The sequence below is a fragment of the Herpailurus yagouaroundi genome, unplaced genomic scaffold (assembly GCF_014898765.1).
Source record: "Herpailurus yagouaroundi ecotype Mexico unplaced genomic scaffold, PumYag 201, whole genome shotgun sequence".
Lineage (NCBI taxonomy): Eukaryota > Metazoa > Chordata > Mammalia > Carnivora > Felidae > Herpailurus > Herpailurus yagouaroundi.
The window spans coordinates 771312-777518 of NW_024412432.1; the positions used below are offsets into that span (position 1 = coordinate 771312).

At 40.5% G+C, this 6207-nt stretch overlaps 1 protein-coding gene across 1 annotated transcript in view; it reads right to left on the reverse strand.

Moving 5' to 3' along the window:
* The window catches only part of LOC121014167 (zinc finger protein 510-like), an 82449-nt gene extending 82006 nt beyond the window's left edge, over nucleotides 1-443 (reverse strand). The window contains exon 1 of the mRNA XM_040450197.1: nucleotides 135-443. The gene's annotated coding sequence lies outside the window, so the exon portion shown is untranslated. The remainder of the gene's footprint in view (nucleotides 1-134) is intronic.
* Between the last annotated feature and the right edge of the window lie 5764 nt (nucleotides 444-6207).

Consider the following 6207-nt stretch of genomic DNA (forward strand, 5'->3'; position numbering starts at 1 on the left):
TCCAAACTCCTCAACTTTTTTAAGGCTACAGTGATGGCTATGTCCCTCCCCAGCCTCATTCATCCCTTACTTCACCTCTACACAGTTTACTGAACTTCCCGTTCTTTGAACTCAGAGAACGTTTTGCCTAATACCTTTTCCTTCCTTTATTCTTTTGGCTCTCTCTGATACACCCTCCGTGTCCCAGCTCCGTTGTCATTTGCACAGCTCAGAGAAGCCGATTTGTGACACCCAGAATTCTGTGGTTAGGGCGATTTGTGTCTTCTGAGAAAGCAGTCCTGGAAGAGGCCCAAGAAACTCCTGTTGCGGACAAGTTAAAACGCCGGAGATCCTGGCACGCTCACCTGTCGCTATGCAAGCATTTGGGTCCTTCAGATCCACCTGAGGCAGGGACAGGGCACCGCATTACCGGGAGACTAGAACCGGTAGGCCGAAAGCTTGGTTCCGTGTGAGACCCCGCCTCTTACCCTGCGTCGGGGGAGGGAGGGAGCGGGAGTAGGCAGGCAGTGAGAGGTCCGGGGCGGAGTGCGCCTGCTCAGTGGCGTCCAGTGGTAGGACGTCTGTAGGTTTACTCTCTGGTGTAGACGCGGAAAGTTTCTGGCTGCATCGAGAACGTAGCTCACGTGAGTCAGAGGCACAGGGGCTGGGGGGAGAGGGGCCCTTCAGAGCATCCAGATCCTTTAAATCTACCTGTCGCGGCTTTGAGCCCTTTGCAGCTCGGCCTTTGCTAGGATACGGATACCTTCCAGTCTGTTAAATTGCTATTTATAAAATGCACTGGAAAGTTTAGAAGAAATTGGGCGTCATTTAAAAAAGATTATTAGTGCTTAGTAAAGCACTAATTGAACATTTGTTATTGTCAGTGAAGCAGTCTAGGAATTACTCCGTTCCTAAGTAATTTTACACAGAATTCTAAAGAATTGTGGGAGATAATTTTATCTGAGCCACAAAGAGCTTCCACCAGATGAGGACTGGTGAGAATTGCAACATTAAATCCAACTCGAAACGATCTCTTTCTAGGAAGAAACTAATATGAAAATCGTGGGTATACTAAATGGTAGTAATTTTAATTTCCTTTTTCATCTACTCATTGATAATCTTGTCAGAAATGGGCACCAGTTACCGTGTCTTCTGTGTAGCCATCTATGTCAGGTTCTAGGAGAAATCAAAGACAATTGTCCCTGCCCTTTGGAAGTCTGCACACTCTTAGGTGTTTTGGAGTCATCCAAACAAAATTAGTGCATTCCAGGCCTCTCTCCTGAGAGTGGCACTTCGGGAGGCGCCATCTAGTTCTGGATAAACATTGGCTGATAACTGCCTTGAGTTAGTCCTTGTGAAAAAGAGTATTATAACGAATCAGTGTTTAGCATGTGTGAGTGTAGCATGGATCTGAGTCTGCACTGTTCTAACTAAAGGGTCCCTTGTTCCTAACTTCTCTTGATAAGAATTTAAGCCATTATATCAAAGTTTACCTTAGATGAACTTTAGGAAAGGTGAGAGAGGTGATTTTTTTCTAGTGTATGACTGCAAGAGCTTTTCTGAAGAGTTTCTGTATCAGAAATTAGCAGGGATGCTTGTTAAAAATGCAGAATCTGGGTGCCCCACCTCAAACCCACTAAGTCACGTTCTCTGATGGCTTATGGCCCAACAACTCTGTAAAATGCACATCGGTACTTGCATTTTTACAAAGCATCTACTCCGTTATAGAAAGCATCCATACTCTGTATTTTGTCCTGTTAGCCTCTGGTTTATTCTTCCCTCTCAAACATTACCTTATTCCACTCTCCTCCATGTCTGCTAAGCTGCAGCCACACTAGTCCCTTTCAATTCTTTGAACCCCACCCCAGCTGCAGGACCCTGGCTCTTCCATGTAGAAGCCTCTATCTGGAAAGCCACTTTCCATTTTAAACAAGGTAATAAACAAGTAAATAAATTTGAGACTCTAGTCTCAAATGCCATACCAACTGATCTGAAGCAAGCTTCTCTCTGCATTCTATTAGTTTCCTTGTTGGCACTTATCAGTATTTGTAATTAGTTACATGTTTGTTTATTTGTGCATTGCTTTTCTGCCTCATGTAAATCCATGAGGACAAAGGTGATGTGTGTTTTGTTCACTCTTTTATATCCAGTACTTGTCCTTGTAGGGGCCAAGGGCAAGTAGCCCCAAGATGGGCTACTTTGGCATGAATGTTATTTTGAGTTAAAAGTAATCAAAACTCAGCAGATTCAGGAAAAGTTCTTTACCTCCACCTTAACTGCCTGATTGTACCAGGAAAAGAGCTATTAATGGAGATTCCTCTTTGCTTAAGAAACTTATCTATATAACAGGGCAACCTTTGTTTTCCAGACATCTCCTTTCACCTTACTACTAGTGGTCTTTCTCTCCTTTGTGTCCTGAGACTCTTACCCTTCTTCTTGGCTCATGTAAGTATCATGTTGCCTGTCTTTGGAATTTACATGTCTGTGTGAATTCCCGATAGGTATGCTACCAAATTTGATTTTCTCCTGTTAATCTGTCTCATGTCAATTTGATTGTTAGTCCAGCTAGAGGGACCTTGAAGGTAAATGAAATTAATCCTCCCAGACATCCCATTGTAACCATGTAATAATATGTTAGTTGTGTTTATTGAATGAGTAAATGAGCAAACACCCAACTTGCTTAAAAGACCTCTGAGATTCCCTGTGATTTGCCTCGTAGTTAGCCATCCATCTTCCTTTTCCAACTTGAATCTTTCTGTCCACTTAGGTGGTTTTCTTAGAGGGCCTCATGACAAATTACTTAATGTTTCTGATGCCAGGAATGCCCTCCTGAACCCTGTGCTTATCCATATTTTCCACATCCTTCTGATATAAGTTCAGTTTGTGCCTTCTGAAGCCTTTCCAACCACTTAAGTCCTCAATGATAATGTCATTCATAGGCCCACAGAGTTTGAATCCTAGGTTAGTACAAGAGTTTGATTATGTAATTGTTTCATAGTTGGTCTTGGCTACTCATCAGACATGTATCTGAATATCCTTAGTTTCCCAGGTATACTGTTGAACAGCCTTGAAGTTACATTACAAAGACATCATCCCTGTTCTCATAAGTAGTAATTCTTAAACCTGTCCTTTAATTGCAGAGCACCATGAGTTGTTTTACCAGTTGATGGTAATAACTGGGCCTCAGTTGAAACTCATTTATTTATTCGTTCACACTTATAAGCTATGGTAACATCAGAGCTCAAAGCTCCGTGAAGTAAAGGTATTTAATTTCCATTTATCATGCATCTAATGAGGAATTTTTATGCAGATCACATCTCAAAAATGGCAGACATAACTTTCAAGAAATCACATATCCAAGTTTTTCTGTTAACATTATTTTGGGTTGCTGAAAGAGAGTGATAACAAGCACAAAGTTTCTATGAAAATATGTGGAAGAAAAAACTTGAGATTGAGAATTCCTGACACGAAGTTTCTCTTGATTTTTGCAGGCTGGTTTACAAAACCACTGTTACAGTAAACATAGTTGTCTAAGAAAGAATAGTAGTCAAGGTTACAGGCTTGTTTGTGTGTGTGTGTGTGTGTGTGTGTGTGTGTGTTAATTTTAATCTTTTTAAGAGGTGGAAAAGTATTTGAAATAGCACATTATATATCACTCTTGCAGGTGAACCCAGCAGTTTAGATTGAAAAGATGAGATTTTAAATTTCTTTGAAAAGGTGAGAATTCATTTGCTTTATTAATAGTGGTGGTAGAACCCAGCAATTTACCAATAAAAAGAAAACTATTTGTGAATTATGGGGAAAATTAAATCATAAGGTTTGTAAGTCTTCACATATGTATAGATTAGAATTTTGGGCCTAATCAGCATTGGCGTCCGATGAAAAGCTAACTTTGATGCACTTAGATTTGCTTCATTTTAGGATTTCAGGATTGGTGATTTCAATGTTAAATGTGGCTTTTAAGAAGTTTTAGTAAACTGTTCAAGAAGACAGATGGGCAGATGTACTCAACCAAACTTAAAGAAGATTGGGCATTAGCATTGTTTTCAGCAGATAAGTAGTTTGATTTAAACTTGATACATTATGGTGTTCATCCCCATCCCCATCCCTAATCTCCAGGAATGTCAAGGTGTCTAGGGAGGGTTTTTACTGGCTGACATGAATTCTGAGAGAACCACTAGATACCAATGTGTTGCTTCAATCAGCTGGAACAGTGAGGAAGTGGGCAGGCAGAAAGGCTGCAAGGTACTGATCAGTATTAGAATGGCTTTTTTGTCAATTGGTGTTGTAGACTCTATAAGTCTAAAGTTCTCTTTTGGCCAGCAAAAGAGCAGACACAGGGTTGAAAGCGAGAGATGGCTAATGTCCGGGAAAAGACAAGACCCCAGAATAAGGGTCCTTGCCCCATTTTTATTAGGATCAGAAGGCTTACAAACATGGCAGTGGGTGTACAGAAAGGGACAATGAATCTGTGAACATTAACTTGTAGACGTGAGGGAAAGGGGGTCTTGAAGATATTCGTGGTTAGAGGTTTGGATTCATACAAAACAAAATCCAGGCACCGGGCAGTTGGGAGGAAGGTTGTTTACAGAGGACATGAGGCAGCACCTCTGTTTAACTTAGCTAGCCTAGGGGATGAGACAGATAGGGGGAATAACCTCAGGGTTGACACGGCACCTTTTCTTTTGTTAACCATCTCTTCTCTGAGCTGCTTTGCCTGCAGTACAGCAGTCCATGGTCCAATTCACCAATTTACCTAACCCGGCCCTATTCTCCTATGAAAGCAGCTTTCTGCTATATACTAAATTTGGGGAGCTTTCACCCTGAATATCTAATCTTGTTATTCCTATGTATTGGGCAACTTTGCGTCATTTCTACTTCAGGCCTTTGCCTCACTCTATTTTGGGGGGCTCTACATCCCTCCTATTTTGGGGTGCCTTTGCACCTCCCTATCCCTGGCACCTTTGTGCCTCCCTATTCTCAGGGTTTCTTTGCACCCCCCTATTCTTGGGGTGCCAATCTGATTTAGCCAAACTTGGGTGTCAGTATTTTATGACTTTGTATTTCTTTATGACTTGTCAACCCATTGGTGTAAGCCCAGGGGATTACTAAATTTATCCCCCACAAACAGGTGTTGGATAGATAAGCCAAGCAAGTGTCAAGTTTGATGGGCTTTTCATGTCTGCACTATTAAAAAGACTTGTTTTTATATTGGTCTATTCAGTTGTATGTTACAATTTTAAGCCTTCAGTAGGATGAGCAGCTCTACAGAGAATTCCACCAGTAGATTTTTGAGTGATAACCAAATTGTGAAGAGTTTCATCTCTTCTAACAAAGTCTACTGTTCTCACAGTTGTTAAGGTGGGATTTGATGTAGCAGAAGAAGAATGTCTGTGCTATCACTTAATAGCAGAAAATCAGACATTTTTATTTGATTTTTAGTAAAAAGAAGAACATCTTGAACAGGGGGCAGGATCAGCACTTTGCATCTATAATAGGCACTTACTGTTTGTAAGACTTCATGTATAAAGGAAACTAATAGAGTGATAGTGTGTCCAGATTCATCTGCATGTTGTTAGAAGACAGGGGAAATTGCTAACCAGTCTTCTTTCTAAATTTATTTTTACATTTATATAAAGGTAGTGTGGAAAGGGGAACAATAATAAAGGATTAAAAGGCCATAAGCTCACAAACATTTTGTAATAATTACTGTTTTGGTATTGAGTAGATTATTCCTGTGACCTAAACCCTCTCAGAATCTTTCTATGTTAACTCTAACTAAGTGGGGAGTCAATTCCAAGGCAGAAAAAATACTGTTCACCTTTTCATAATAATAACTTTAGGGGCACCTGGATGGCTCAGCTGGCTAAGCATCAACTCTTGATTTCAGCTCAAGTTGTGCTCTCACAGTCATGGGATCAATCCCCACATCTGGCTATGTGCTGACAGCATGGAGCCTGCTTGAGATTCCCTCTCTTCCTCTCTCTCTGCCCCTCCCCTGGTCACATGCATGCTCTCCCTCTCCCTCTCAAAATAAATAAACAAACATTAATATATATATAAACAAACATTAAAATATATATATAATAACTTTATTCCAAAATAATTCACATGCCCTGAAGTTAAACCTTTTAAAATGGACAATTCACTGTTTTTTTCAGTGTATTGATTTATTTCTTTAGTAGAGTATATTCACCAAGTTGTGCATTGATCTCCACTCTATAGGGC